The sequence below is a fragment of the Taudactylus pleione genome, unplaced genomic scaffold (genome assembly GCF_031769625.1).
Source record: "Taudactylus pleione unplaced genomic scaffold, aTauple2 ptg000066l, whole genome shotgun sequence".
In the NCBI taxonomy this organism is placed as follows: Eukaryota; Metazoa; Chordata; class Amphibia; order Anura; family Myobatrachidae; genus Taudactylus; species Taudactylus pleione.
Genome location: NW_028284468.1, coordinates 5,735,680 through 5,751,881, shown reverse-complemented (window position 1 = coordinate 5,751,881; position 16,202 = coordinate 5,735,680). Strand labels below are relative to the sequence as shown.

General features: G+C 45.0%; 1 protein-coding gene across 1 annotated transcript in view; it reads right to left on the bottom strand.

The window, feature by feature from the left end:
* The window catches only part of FBXO36 (F-box protein 36), an 84,490-nt gene that overhangs the window by 63,543 nt on the left and 4,745 nt on the right, over nt 1–16,202 (bottom strand). The gene's annotated exons all lie outside the window — the stretch shown is intronic.

Sequence of the window (16,202 nt, the reverse complement as noted above, 5' to 3'; positions counted from 1 at the left end):
CTCAGCTCACCACCGAACAAAGGGACGCACTAGCAGACTCTATCACCTTAGATCAGTGGTCGCCAACCTTAATTGAGGTGTGAGCTACTTTAGTAAAATGAATCCTTCTGAAGAGCTACTAAAATGATAGAAAAAAATCTGGCTAATAACCGAACAATTGAAGGTTATTTAATGAAAATTAGAAAAAAAAAATGTACAGGCACATTTCACTGTTAATTACCAGCTGCAAGGAGGTACATGCAACAGAGGAGCAAAAGATACTGTATAGGCAGAGTTGCTGTGTGATTTTCCCATAGGGCTGGGTGGGAGTTACTCCCTCCGCCATAGTGTAGACACCTTGGGTGGAACCACTGGGAAGCACGTCAGGTGATTGCTGTAGAGGCTGCAGAAATCACCTGATGTGCTTCCTTGTGGCTCCATCCATGGCATCGACACCATGGGGGAGCACGCACTGGAGGTCACTTCCTCCTAGTTTACTCGGTAGTACCGCAGTAGGGTGAGCTACCAAAATTAAGATCGCGAGCTACAGGTTGAAGACCACTGCCTTAGATGATATTAACATGGTAATATCACGTCTTTCCCATGGTAAATCTCCGGGGCCTGACGGTCTTTCTGGAAAGCATTATTATATGCTGCAACCCCATTTTGCTCCATCATTGTTGGAGTTATACAAAGTGATATGAGAATAAATCCCCCTACCCATCTTTTAATGAAGCCTATATGACCCTTATAACAAATGCCTATTTTCTGTGTGCAACTGCCGGTGTATCTGCATGTGAAATGCTACGTTACAGTGCCAGCAGCTGTAACTTTGTAACATAGCGTTTCGCATGGAGATACACCGGCACTCGCACACAGATAAAGACCCTAGTCTACTTTCCTCTATTATATGCCCATCAGCCTACTAAAGTAGACTTTCAATTATTATCTAAAATTATGGCAATGCGGCTCCAAACCATCTCTTCAATTTTAACAGAACAACTTCTAGGTTTTGTACAAGGTCGTCATGCAGTTAAGGCCATAATGGTGGTAGCACCTCATAACTCTCCTAATAACCGGAATATGCTTCTGAGCCTAGATGCCCATAAGTTATTTGATAAGGTGCTGTAGCCACACCTCTTTACGGTGTTAGCGAGACAGGGCTTTGAGACAGGATTCATTGATCTGATATGTTACTTTTATCATAGCCCATCTACATCTCTATTAATTAATGGTATCATAGGAACCTGATTTACACTGGAGAGAGGCACCAGACAGGGCTGTCCTCTATCTCCTCTCTTGTTCAATTTAGCCTTAGATCCTCTGTTAAGAATACTTAAAAATTGGACATGCTTTCAGGGTATAAAAATTGGATGCAGAGAGATAAAGCTGTCAGCGTTTGCTGATGATATTTTTCTTTATGTGGCCAATCCTGAGCAATTACTTTCCTTAATACTTGATAAGATAGCCCTATTTTGTTCCATCTCGGGGTTCAGTGTAAATATGGATAAATCTACAGCTATGTTGCTCTTTAGAAGAAATACATGCCTCTATTGGGCACCTCAACTTCCCTTTCAATAGGTCAATGCAAATATACAATACTTGGTGAAAATCCTACCTCGCCATATACAGATGTGTCCACATACATCTATCCTCCGTGCGCTACAAGTCGTGCTACACATAACGCGGGAGCTCCGTGTCATTCGGTAGCACCGAGCATCTTTTCGTGCGATTTTTTACTGTCAAATGCGTCTTATTCACACAGCGATGGAAATAATTAGCACAAGCAGCTTCTGCTGATTAAAATTATATGCAGCATGCCTATGTTCTGTGTGCGAGTGCCGGTGTATCTGCATGCGAAACGCTACGTTACAAAGTTACAGCCGCTGGCACTGTAACGTAGCATTTCGCATGCAGATACACCCGCAGTTGCACACAGAAAATAGGCATGCCGCATATTATTTTAATCAGAAGCTGCTTGTTCTAACTATTCGCATCGCTGTGCAAATAAGACACATTTGAAGGTAAAAGTCGCACAAAATACACTCGTGCTACCGAGTCACGCCACAGCATGGCGCAACTAGAATTGCTGTTTAGCGCGCAAGGAGGCTAGATGATTGAATGTGGGACAAGCCATTCACACTCTCTCTAATAATTTCAAGAGATGGGACCGTCTTCCATTATCATATCTAGGAAGAGCTAATTGCTCAAGATGGTAGCAATTGCTCGTCTATTATATCCGCTTCAATCACTTACGGTTATTTTGACTAAAGCTGATATACTACCCTTTTCCGTAAATGTATTTGGAAGGGAGGTTGTGCATGCATAGCCTTGCGAAAATTGTGTCAGCCTAATTGAAATGGGGGCATAAATTTTCCAGATGTTGTTACCCATAATCATGCTGCCCTTCTAAGACACCTACGTGACTGGCTTCATAGAAACTCCACATATACAAATACTTCTTTGGAACATGGCGTCTTAGGTGATGTGGACTTAATTTGCTTCCTACACCAAAATGGTCAGGGGATAACAGACTCTTTAAAAACAAATCCACTTTTATGGACAGTCAGGAAAATTTGGCACATCCTATGTAATAAGGCTGGTCGAAATAATTACCACTCCCGGCAGCTCCTTCTAATTCACAATCCCAACTTTGTGGACAGTATGGCTGCTCACCCCTTCACAATGTGGAGATTGGCTGGCATTAATGGTATTAGCTCTCTAGTGTCTATTGATGACAGGCGCCTTTAACTTATACAGAACTATCTTCATTACATGCCGTGATTAGTCCCTATCCCTTGGCATTCCTACAAACCAGCTTCTGCATCTCCCATGTTCTTGGGCATTACTTAGAGAGGGATTGGGACAGCTCATTGGAAAGGCTTCTGTTGCAACCAGCACCAAATTACAAGGCCATATCAGTTCATTATACTTTTTAAGGGACATGTTGGGTCATTCCAAGATTACTGGAGGTATGTCCAAGTGGCTGACCCATTTCTCTTCTTTAACGATACCTAATTTGGAAAGTGCCCTTCTATTTTCTAGTAAAACATTACTGGCCAGTATGTATATGGAGTTTTTTCTGAACATATATTATAATACATACTTATCACCACTTAGGCGGTTTCATATGGGAACATCCGATAGTCATCGCTGCCCTAGATGTCATCAAGAGAAGGTGGACACCGATCACTGCCTCTGGGCATGTCCCATTATCCAATATTTTAGGCATCTTATCTGAAGATATGCAGAGGCCAAACTCGTAAGTTTTGTTTCTTTCAATCCAGAGTGGCGATTCTGGGAAGTTTTGACCCAAGCATACATATGACTTTGGAGAGCAGGAAGCTCTTATTAGCTTTAAGTGCTGTGGGCAAAAAAACAATATTACAGAGTCTTTTGGACAGCAGTTTGTTCAGGATGGATTGGGTGGAAACACTCCTCCAAAAGGAGAAACTGGTGCTATTGGTTTTTTCTTGTTAGTATTCTCAAAATGGCTACGAACCAATTTGTCTCTTAGATTAGCCGAACACCTGCAGCTGATTGAGACCCTTGTTCCAATGGCCTTAGCAAGATCTTGGTCTAGTGTGAGTACAGGCCAGTGTTTATGTTATGCTTTGAATGTCCTTCCATTTGGTGCAAAAGTCCTCAATGGATCTAACATTTTCAGACTTGTTGGTTTCAATTTTATTAGTATACAAAATGGACTTCCTGTCCTTATGATTGACTTCATATTGTGATTTTTTTAATTGCCCTCTTAATGTATCCTCTTTTAATTAATCAGTAAATTCCTCTACTTTGATCTCAAATTGTGAAGGCTCGGAGCAATTTCTTTTCAGATGTAAAAATTCCCCTTTTGGATGTCTCCTCAAAACCGGAGGGAAATAAGCACTCATACTATGTAGAACACTATTAGTTGCAGTGTGCTTTCTATACATGTATTCAACTATCCTCCATTTTCTGTACTTTCAAGTCTAGAAATGTGACCTTAGATTCACTCATTTCACAAGTTAACTTGAAATTCAAGTCATTAGTATTTAAAAGGCTGATTAATTCAGCAAATATGTGATAAGGGCCATTCCATAGTATGAAAAGATCATCAATATATCTCACTCATCCAAATCAGAATATATTGTGTATATTCTTCATTATCCTCACTAAATACAATGGTCTCCTCCCACCACCCTAACTAGATGTTCGCATAAGTTTGGGCACAAGCCACCCCCATAGCTGTGCCTTTGACTTGTAGAAAGAACTTTTTGTTGGAGACATTTTTTTTTTAGTTAGTACAAAAGTGAGCAAATCTACCTAAAAATGGCCAAGGTCAGTTAACATTTTTTTTACAGAACGAACCTAACAGAATGTATGCCTTTATTGTGTTGAATACTGGTGTTGAGTGATTAAAAATGTTATTTAATAAGTAGAACCCTTAATCAATAGGAATTTCATCCAGTTTGTGTAACATATCCATATAGTCTTGTGTGTATAAGGACAAATTTATTACAAATTTCCTGAGATGAGTGTCCAGGAATTTGCTAGCCTCTTCTGTTAGGCTCTTTATTCCGGGACGTCCCTGTGGTAACCTTTTATTATGTGGATTTGTGGTAACATGTAGAAAGTGGGGATCACCGGGTCCTCCACTTCCAAAAATTTACATTCATATTTAGTAATGATGCCCTGTTGATGAGCTGATCCATTAATATCATATTTTTATATTCCTCTAGTGGATTGAACATTAGATATCTATAGCAGGTAAGAACTTTTCATTGTCTCTGCTATACACTGATCTTTAGACCAGAACACGACATTGCCCCCCTTGTCAGAGGGTTTCACTATAGTGTTATCCCATGATTGAATATCTTTAAGGGCTTTAATCTCTCTTATTTTCATGTTACTGTCAGATTTCTTATGCTTGTTACCATCATGCCACAGCTCATCCAGATCCCGAGATACAAGGTCTAAAAAAGGTTCCCACCACAGGGCATACACTAGCTCCCTTTCTTTTTGCAGATAGTCTGGATAGGGTCTGGATAGGGGTGGTGGTATACTTTCTTCATCAACTAAGTCTTGTAGTACGGAAATGGCTTCCATCTCCTCAGGGGAAAATTGTTCAGGAGGATGAGGGCTAATGCTACTGTCCTCATATCTATTGATACAAATGGTTCCTGGTTGTGGATGACCACTAGTAATAGACGGATTGGTAGAGTAAATTTAGTAAGAAGGAGTTTTCTTCCATATAAAACAAATGGAGATCCTTCTCCCATTTGAAATGTTCTAAATGGTTTTTAGGGAAGAATGTTAATCCTCTACTTAACACTTCAATGTGTGTGTTATTCAAATTTCTTGTGATCAGGTTGACAATCTTAAGTCTATTATCACTCTTCTCTAAAGACCGTATCTCCTTCTCTGTGTTCTCCTCTGATATTTGGGAGTATCTTGTGTATCCCACTTGTCTCGATTGCAGGTGTTTCTTCCCCCTCCTGATCTTCCTCTTGAAAGTCTTTGATCTAATATGGGTCCTTGAGGTAAGTCTAAAAAAAATCCCTGTTTCCTTATAATCTGGACTGTTAGGATGACTTGAGGACCGTGTTTGGGAAACCAACTACACACACATATATATGCACAGGGCTTATAAGGGGTTGGACAAATTCTGATTGTGCCTCTAAATACAAACTGGCACTGTGCATGCCCTGAAAATAGACTAGACACACAAGTATGTATGAAGATTTACTTGGAGCTGACACTTCTTGCCTCCTTGTGACTGGAGTTTCAATGTAGGCCTCGCACAGAGACCCATACAAGCCTGTCAAAGCAATAAAATCTGTAGCTACCTGAGTGCTGGTGCAGATACACTCCTATGACTGTTGCTAGCACTAGGTAACTGCCTCTGATTGGTGACTGCATGTTGTACTCTGCAGCAGATAGATGGTTTTTTTTATCGCTGTTGGATATATTATATGATTTTGTGCTCCTATTTTTAAACACAAGAGAGTTCAACCTGCTGTTTTTTTTATTATTCCAACCTAATAACATATTTCACTATCAAGTGTTTTAAAACACAGGTGTAAATCAGTCGCATAGGCTACTGGTGCAGAACTGCAAGCGTTTTTAAATTTTTACATATGCATGCAATTGTGGTATTTAGTGAATACATTTTACATATGTGGACTTGGAGGTTATTGCATTCAGACTCAGCACCAGCCCAACAGTGTCATGTAAAAATTAAAGTGCACCCTCTTTACAATTATTTAATTATGTCAATAACTTTTTCATTATTTAATTGTGAATTATGCCAATAACATAAATTAAAAAAAAAAAGTCTACATGAAGAAGCCACGTGTGATAAAGTAAATACACCCTTAGGGGTAGATTTACTAAGAATCGTGTTGGTCCCAATTTGCATTCTCGGGTTGAAATATAACTTTTTTGCAAATCGGGAATTTACTATCATTAAAGTCAGGTGATTTCTTCATCTTTTGGGGTTGAAATCCGGTGGTTTAATGCTGCAAATTCGGCCATTTTGAACAATAGAAATGATATCACCATCGGCTCAATTCGGAAGTGCTTTTCACTTATTTCTGCCTAAATCAGGAATTTACCATTATTCATTTTGCTAAAGTCAGCCATTTTACTCAAATCGGGGACTCAATAGAAGTTTTAAATGCACCGCCTCCAGAGCTGCGAGTTGCCATCCAACATACACATTGCTCTGAAGATAGGGGCTGTTCCCCGCACCCCTGGAGCGGTGGGTACAGGGGTAATAAAGTGAAGAATAGTAGAAAACTATTGTATTTTGCAGTGGAACTACAAGTGCCAGCATGCCTGCCCTTTGGCACTTGTGGAACTACAAGTACCAGCAGGCGTCCGGCACCCGTACCCCCACTGTAAAATAAATAGTTAAATAAAGACATAACACACATCCCGTGACTTGTAAAGATTTATTACACACATACATCAATCACACGTACTTATCTGTACCAGCCGGTCGGTCCATTTGTCCGAGTAGAATCCGTGAGGAATGACCTGCAACAAAGATCATATACTCACCGGATCCTCGCACTGGTCTCCGTAGGATCCCGATGTGGTCTTGGCAAAAAAATAACATGCTTCTCCGAAACCAAATGGACTAATATTGGTATGTGTCTTGTCACACATACCAATACTACGCAAATGCCAGCTGGCGGAACGTCACGGGGTTTCCCACGTCCCGCCAGCCAATCAGAGGACGCTTCACATCTAGCGGTCTATCATTGGCTGGAAGCCACGTGTACCCCAGCCAATGAGGGGCCACTAGATGTGAAGTGGCCTCTGATTGACTGGGGGACGTGGGAAACCCCGTGACGTCCTGGCAGCTGGCATTCGCAAAGTATTGGTATGTGTGACAAGACACATACCAATACTAGTCCGTTTGGTATCGTGGAAGCATTTTTTTTTTTGCCAAGACCCCCGGGATCCTCCGGAGACCAGTGCGAGGATCAGGTGAGTATACGATCTTTGTTGCAGATCATTCCTCACGTATTCTACTCGGACAAGTGGACCGACTGGCTGGTACAAGTATGTGTGATTGAAATATGTGTGTAATAGAATCTTTACTAGTCACGGTGTGTGTTATGTCTTTATTTAACTATTTATTTTACAGTGGGGGTATGGGTTCCGAATGCCAGCTGGCACTTGTAGTTCCACAAGTGCCAAAGGGCAGGCATGCTGGCACCTGTAGTCTCATTGTAAAATACAATAGTCTTCTACTATTCTTCACTTTATTACTCCTGTACCCACCGCTCCAGGGGTGCAGCGAAGAGCCCTGGGCTTCAGACCCATTTTTACGGGGGTCCCCAACTCCCCTGAGATCCCCGGCTTGGCCTGACTGACATGGGGTGAGAATGCTTTGGCCCTTGAGACCCAGTAATAGGGTCTCTGGGCTGTGGCATTACACCCCAGTCGTTTTGACTCTGGTGCTGGTTTTACATATAGGGGGACCCATACGCATTTTTTTCCCCCTATATTTAAAACCAGGACTGGCCCTTCAGCCTGGTGCTAGTTCCTAAATTACGGTGGAACCCTACTCATTTTGTTTGCCACAATTTTTGGAACCAGGCCTGGCTGACAAGTCCGGGGCTGGTTATGCTTTTGGGGGGGGGGACCCCACGTCAATTTTTTTCTTAAAATTAACCCTTAAAATATAAAAAAATAAACAAGCAGTCTGCACATATTTCACTGATATGTGCAGCCTGCTTGTTCGGGAGAGAAACATCGGGCGATGAAATCGGGACTTCAAAATGGACAGAATCGACCAAATACACCATCAATCAAAATGACCCTATCAAAACCGGGAACTTGGTAAATTCACGATTTTTCAAGTGAAAAAAAACATCCGTTTTTGATCGATCCTATACGAGTTGAAAAACGGGACATATCAGGACCCTGGCACTGAATATGGCACTGTCCACTTCTTTTTTTCAGGTAGCACAATTTTTCCTTTGCCCTAGCCTTATGGCCTGGGAAAGGATAGTTTTTTTGTATTCCCTGTTGAAAGGCTTGGGCTTAGTGATTTATTTATTTTTGCACATTTTTTTGTCAATTCACCACACCTTTCTATGTGTGTGTTTTTCACGTTTGTGGGGTTTTGGGTGTAGACCCTTTCACACTGCACTGGGTAATTCAAATGCACATCCGGCTTAAATAAATAAAATAAAAAATTAATCACTTTTATGAGTACAATCTCAATGAAATATTGGGACATAAAGTCAACAACTCCATGTTGGTGTTATCTGTCAAAAGGATATTGGCCCTCATTCAGAGGCGTTCGCAAGAAGCGATCGCTCTCTCTGTATGAGGGCGGCCGCTTCTTTTTTTTAGTGCGGCCTCCTGGTCGCTAGCTAAGCTGTAGGTTACCACCCACAGCTTAGTGACCGACCAGGGTGATGGTCACTATGGTCAAGACCATCGCGACCATCGAGGCTTGCGACGAGACCCTAAGGTTGGGTCTCGGCAAGCGCAAGCCCCAGGGAGCTTCCTGCTCTGATCGAGCAGGAAGCTCCCCACTGACAACAGACTGGTGGAGCCAGATTGAGTCTAGGAACCCTTGAACCAGTTGGAACTGAAGGAAACGGAATCTGGCTGGAACCAGAACGGGTAGAACCTTGATGTTCAGATGGCCTTTCTTTGACCTGAACCATACTAGAATTCTTGATTGACTGGGTAGAATCCAAAGAGTTGAAAAAATGGTACTGTCATCCAACAGGGTGATATTCTCAGGCGATGACTGACAGGAGTTGGTATCCGAATCTGTGGTACTGAAGACCCCTCCTGGGGATAAGCCTCTGGAGACCCCCTCTGGGTTTAGCAGATTAGATGTTTCTCCTAAAGTTAAATACTCAGATGCCATTCCTAGGTTATTCGGGCAACGGATGGAACTGGGTTTGGTAAGGAGACACTTGAATTAGTAGGAATCAAATGGGACTGAACCCAATTGGAATAGGAGTTCCTTGGACCAGTTGGAACCGGATTGAGTCTGTAGGGACCTGAATCAGTTGGGACTGAAAGAGACTGAATCAAATTGGAATCAGATTTCCTCGAACTAGCTGGAACCGGAGGAGCTCTTGGACAGACGGGTGGAACCGGATGGAGTCCAGAGGAACTTGAATCAGTTGGAACTGAAGGAGACTGAACTGAATTGGAATCAGATTTTCTTTAACCAGCTGGAACCAGAGGAGCCTTTGGATAGACAGGTGAGCCGGATTGAGTCCAGAGAAACGTGAATCAGTTGGAACTGAAGGAAGCAGAATTCGGATAGAACCGGAACAGGCAGAATCCAGGTGTTCAGCTGGCTCATCTAGGATCTGAACCATGCTGGTCGATATGTCGCTGGCACTTTCTGGAAGTGGCTGCATAGCACTATGAATTCCATATGGGAACTTGGCACTGAGGACCCCTGCTGGGGCTGAGGCACTGGAGATGCCGCCTGGGATCACCAAGGAACTCGGGAATAATCTGGAAAATTTTGGTGAGAAGGCCTTGTAACTGTTCCAACAGTCGATGGAAAGTAGTTTGTTGTTCAAGTTTAACGGTAATAGAGAACTGAGGAGTACGAGAACTATTAAGAGGGTGATTTGCGCTCTCAGGAAAAATTCCTTTAGTAGGACTAGATAGTTGATGATAGAGTGCAAACGTAGTTTGGATGTCATCTAGCCGACTAGTCAGATCTTGCTGGAACTGTGTAACTTGAAGCTGTTCTGACTCTTATTTTGTCAGTTGTGAAACCAAAGCCTGAAGAGCCTTGGTACCGTGATTCTCTTCTGGGTACATTAGGCCTGAACTTACTGTCAGGACTGAGGATTTGGATTGCATGAGACAGAGCTGTAGTAGCCATAGGAGCCGGACTGGACCTGACTTGGAGAGTACACTGGAGCCGGAATGGAGTTTGACTTTGAATATAGACTGGAGCCGGATTGGGACCGGATTTGGATACAATTGGATTAAAACCGATGAAGACAGGTATCAGCTGGAACCGGTGATAACAGGTATTGACTGGAACCGATGCCAGGGCCACTATCATGGGGGGACAGCCGGGACTCTAGTACCGGGCCCGGACATTCAGATAGAGAAGGGGGGCCCGCCCATTCCTAATGCCCGCCCGCCCTCCCGTTTCTACCACCCACTCTCCCTCCCGTACCTATCATTCACTCACCAGCCAGCAACTAGTACCCCTGTGCAATTGCAGTGCAGGGGGCCTGCTGCCTTGTACTGCCGCTGCCCGTGGCCACCGCTGTGCAATAAAGTAAACTTAATAAAAAAAAATGTGAAGAGCCGGGCTGGAGTGCTTGTCATGCCGCAGAAAGGGAGAAGAGGAGCCGCGGCCCTTGGCGTGTGAGCCTGGAGCGTGCATAACAGCCAGAAGAGAAGGTAAGTGTTATGTTATGGGCTGGCTGGCAGAGACATAAGGGGGAGGCAGGCTGGTAGAGACATTAGGGGGGGTCTGGCTGGGAGAGACAAAGGGGTTCTGGCTTGCAGGTACATTAGGTGGGTAGGCTGGCAGAGACAGAGGGGGGACTGGCTGGTACTGGAGAGACACTGCGGGGCTGGAGTTGCAGAAACCTGGGGGAGGGGGGCCCTGCCTGTTTTGTCAGTCCTGGGCCCCACAATTTCTGATGGCAGCCTTGCACAGTGCAGAGGTGCGGTCTATCACCAGTAACTTTTCGGACATCCCAAGCACATAGCGCCTCAGGCTTTAAGCAGCCAGCCTCTTGGCAAGAGGAACAGGTGACGGCCCATCGCCAACTGGGGGCACCTTTAAGCCCCACAGCATACATAGGCATTTACATCTGGGGCTAAATGTAATAGACTGCAAGCCGGCACCACTGCGGGAATACATGCGAGTATGCCCGTATTTTTAAAGCAGCATGTTAAAGGCTAAACCAGCTTGGTTTAGCCTTTAACATGCTTGCTGCTTTAAAAATACAGGCATAATTTCATGTATTCCCGCAGCGGCGCTGGCTTGCAGTCTATTACATTAAGCCCCTGATCTTAGCCAAAAGGCAGAGCAGCGATAAAAGTGATCAATTATCTACTTACAATAAAGTCAGAGCTTCTCAAACTGTGTGTCACAACACCTTAGTATGTCACCAGTTGGTCCGTGGTGTGTCAAGCACAATATCAGTGGGGTGACAAAAAAGTCCAGGACATGCTCTGGTCAATCAGTAGAGCAAGGGAAGGAGATTGTGCTGTAGCGCTCTCCCCGTGCTCCAATTTATTCTGTTTGGGCTTATGAAAACAAAGTCGCAATCCGCCCCCTGGCTTCCCGCAGCATGAGAGTAGCCGGGAGCAGGCAGGCAGTCACTGCAGACGGCTCAGCATCATGACATCTGTCACGGATAGGAGATGCAGACTCAGTTTAACAGGAGAACAAGAGGAAATTAGGAGGAAAGGAGTCCTAAGGTAAGTAAACTACAATGGATAAAGAGAACAGCGGGTGTTTGGTATGTAAATAACCACTGGGAGTGTGTGCTATGGGTCCATAACACCACTGTTTCTCCTTCATCCACTAGGGGACACTGGAGTCTCAGTACAGTGGGGTATAGATGTGGGATAACTGGGAGCTGGCATTTTAATAAATTTGAATAGTAGCTAGCTCCTCCCTCTCTAAATTTTGTCTAAATTTTGTGCCAAGGGAGCTGGTCACATACAAGAGCACTAGGAGACTAATGCCGAATTCCCATATGTGGGATGATCCGGAAGAGGACGACATGCCTGATACAGAGGAAGGGGAGGTACAGGACCCTATAGAGCGGAGCCTGTATCTCAGGGTGTAGAGGCGCTGATTGCAGCGATACGCTAGTTGTTACATGTTGAGGACAGGGTTCCTGTAGAGGTTAGGCCGTCTATCTTAAATAAAAAGCAAAGACTGGCAGCCTCTTTTCCAGTGTCTGAGGAATTGGACGAGATCCTTACCTCAGCGTGGAAACACCCTGATAAAAGGTTTCAGATTTCAAGGAAGCTTTTATCATACTATCCCTTTCCTGCAAAAAGCAGGCATTAATGTGAAACACCTCCTTCAGTGGACCCTTCAGTGTCATGTTTGTCAAAAAAGACAGTGCTCCCTGTTCCAGGGGCAGTGTCTTTAAGGGAGCCTTCTGACAGGAAGTTAGAAACTACCTTGAAATCAATGTACACTGTAGCATTGCAGAGTCTGCTGCTTTTCTTGGAGAGGCTTCTAAGGATATTTGTAGTCTTTCCTCTAGATCCTCGGCCTTGGCTGTCTCAGCCCGCAAAGCCCTGTGGCTGCGACAATGGCAGGCGGATGCGGAATCCAAGAGAGCCGTGGAAGCGCTTCCATTCACAGGAGAAACTCTGTTTGGAACGAAACTGGATATTTGGATATCTCAAGCCACAGGTGGTTAAGTCCACTTATCTCCCATCTGCTGCTCCTCCCCCCAGGCAGCCCTTTGACGGACCGTCCTTTCGCATTCCAGGCTATGGCAGAGGTGCTCCCGCTATCTCCCGATGTCCAAGAGGCAGGGATAGAGCCACTGCATCCGCCTCCCAGCAGAATAAGGCTTCAGTTAAGCCTCCAGCATGAATTGCTCCCTTCTCTCCTGGGGGACCCCAGGGTGGGAGCTCGCCTTTGCAACTTCAAGGAAGTTTGGATTAAGTCTTGCCAGGACGCGTCGGTCCGGGACATAGTTATTCAGGGGTTGAAGCTGGATTTTCAGACCCAATCTCCTCCTCGTTTTTCACAACCGGTTTGTCGGCATCTGCGGACAAACGGGTTGTTATACAGGAGGCAATACAAAAGCTACTGCCTTCTCGAGTAATAGTGCATGTCTCTATCCACCAGCAGGGTAAAGGTTTTTATTCCAGCTTGTTTGTGGTTCCCAAGCCAGACGGCTCGGTGAGACCCATTCTGAACTTCCGTAAATAAGGATTGAGATGTTTCAAGTTCAAGATGGAGTCCCTGCAATCCGTCTTTGCAGGGCTAGAGAGGGGCGAGTTTCTCGTATCCTTAGACATAAAGGATGCTTATCTCCACATTCCCATTTGGCCTCCTCATCAGGCATTCCTTCGGTTCGCAGTGCGGGCCTCTCATTTTCAATTCAAGGCCTTACCTTTCGGTCTTTCTTGAGCACCAAGAGTGTTCACGAAGGTCATGGCAGTAATGATGGCCCTTCTTTCGGATACAAGGGGTTACTATCGTCCCTTACTTGGATGACCTACTCCTCAAGGCTCCGTCAGTCTCTCAATTACTGCAGGACATCCGGGTAACACAGAGTCTGCTGTTGCAACATGGATGGATCCTGAATTACCAAATATCTCATCTGCAGCCTACACAGCGTCTGCCTTTCCTAGGGATGAATTTGGAAAAAGTGGAGCAGAAGGTATTTCTTCCGCAGGATAAAGTCTCCTCCATCCAACACATGGTGCGAATGATACTGCATCATCGCAGGGTGTCAGTGCACCTGTGTATTCGCCTTCTGGGAAAGATGGTTGCGTCTTTCGAGTCCATCCAAAACGGGAGGTTCCATGCCCGTCCATTCCAACTGGACCTCCTCTCTGTTGTCAGGGTCCAACCTGCGAGTTCAACTGTCACCCAGGACTCAGACATCTCTCCTTTGGTGGCTGAATTCCTCTCACCTATTGGCAGGCAAGAGGTTTGCACTGTGGGAATGGATTCTCCTCACCACAGACGCCAGTCTGAGAGGATGGTGGGCAGTGACTCTGGGAAGACACTTTCAGGGCCGCTGGACTCGGCTGGAGGCAGTACTGCCCATAAACATTCTGGAGCTATGGGGAGTGTTCTATACTCTTCAAGTGGCACATCCTCTGTTGAAGGGCCAGGCCATCAGAGTGCAATCCAACAACACCACGGATGTGGCGTACATCAACAAACAGGGCGGTACCAAGAGTTGGTCCGCCATGAGGGAGGTAAGCCGCATTCTTCTCTGGGCAAAGGAATATGCGGTAGCGATATCAGCAATTTTCATACCAGGGGTAGAAAATTGGTAGGCTGATTACCTCAGTCGACAGGACATTCATCCGGGAGAGTGGATGCTCAATCCGCAGGTCTTCCAACAACTGATTCAGCATTGGGGTCTCAATCAGGTAGATCTTATGGCGTCGAGACTGAACCATCAACTGCCATGTTACTGCTCCAGAACAAGAGATCCACAGGCAGTGGTGGTGGATGTCCTAACAGCTCCTTGGCGGTTTCAGTTTGTCTACCTGTTTCCCCCACTCACACTCCTTCCTCGTCTGCTGCAAAGAATCAAATGAGAAGGGGTAAAGGTTCTGTTGGTGGCTCCAGACTGGCCCAGAAGGGCATGGTATTCCAACCTACGTCTTCTACTGATAGACGACCCGAGGCCTCTTCCTCTGCAAGAACATCTACTGCAACAGGGTCCATTTATTTATCAGGACTTAAAGCGGTTTCGTTTGACAGCGTGGCTGTTGAAAGGGCTATCTTAAGAAAGAAGGGTATTCCTTCCAGTGTGATTCTTACTATGTAAAGGGCTAGAAAGGAAGTTACCTCTAAGCACTATCATCGCATATGGAAGGCATATGTCGTTTGGCGAGAACACAAGGGTGTGCTACCGTCAGAATTCAACTTAGCCAGGCTGCTTCATTTTCTACAGGCTGGTTTAGCAGCAGGTCTTCGTCTGGGATCTTTAAGAGTTCAAGTATCGGCTTTGTCGATTTTCTTTCAAGAGCAACTAGCATTATTACTGGATGTCCAGACTTTTCTACAAGGGATTGTCTGATTACAACCTCCGTTTGTACCTCCTACGGCCCCATGGGATTTGGTCCTCTCTTTTCTCCAATCTTCCCTATTTGAACCTTTAGAAACAGTGGAATTAAAATTTTTATCATGGAAAGTGGTTCTCCTGTTGGCGCTCGCCTCTGCTAGAGGTGCTTTCTTGTCGTCAGCCTTACCTCATTTTCATGAGGACAGGGCTGAGCTACGTAAGTTATCCTTTTTGCCTAAGGTAGTGTCGGCGTTTCACATCAACCAACCGATCGTAGTTCCGGTAAAGAGGTTGTGGGATTCCTAGATTGCTCATTATTTCAAACCTGATTCCATTTGGGTCACATGTTCTGAAACTTCCTATGGATCACAGACCTCTAGTATAAAGCCTGTTACTAACTCTGGGCCTGATTCAGAGCCGCTCGTAACCGGCCGCTCGTTCGCCCTGAGCGATGTTCACAACTGCGCATGCGTATGGGTCGTAATGCGCATGCGCAAATCAGTTATTGCGGTCGGAAATCGTGCGCTCGCAAAACAGCGAGGGGCTGCTAATTTGATAGACAGAATGTACCGTTTGTGGGTGGTAACGGGAAGCTGCTTGAAAACGGGGGAGTGGAGATCCGAACGCAGGCGTGCCAAACAGTCAAAAGGGCGTTTAATAGGTGTGCATAATTAGTAAAGGAGCGTCATCGACCACGTCACTTGGTTGTCTTTTAGCCTGAACTGCTCGCAGTGATTGTGGTAGGAAAAACCTACCACAAGCACTGCGAGCAGTTCAGATGCCTTTCGTTGTACCCGATTAATCTAATACCGGAGATGACGTGTGATGCGAACGGCAAAGGGGCATCTTTACAAAATAGCGAGCGCATTTTTCGTTCGCTCGCTCAGACATAGAGGCGTCAACAAACCGCAAAGAGCGAGCGCTCACTTTAAATAGCCGGCCCTTTTTTGGAACGACCATCCGCAAATAGCGTCCGGGTCTGAATCAGGC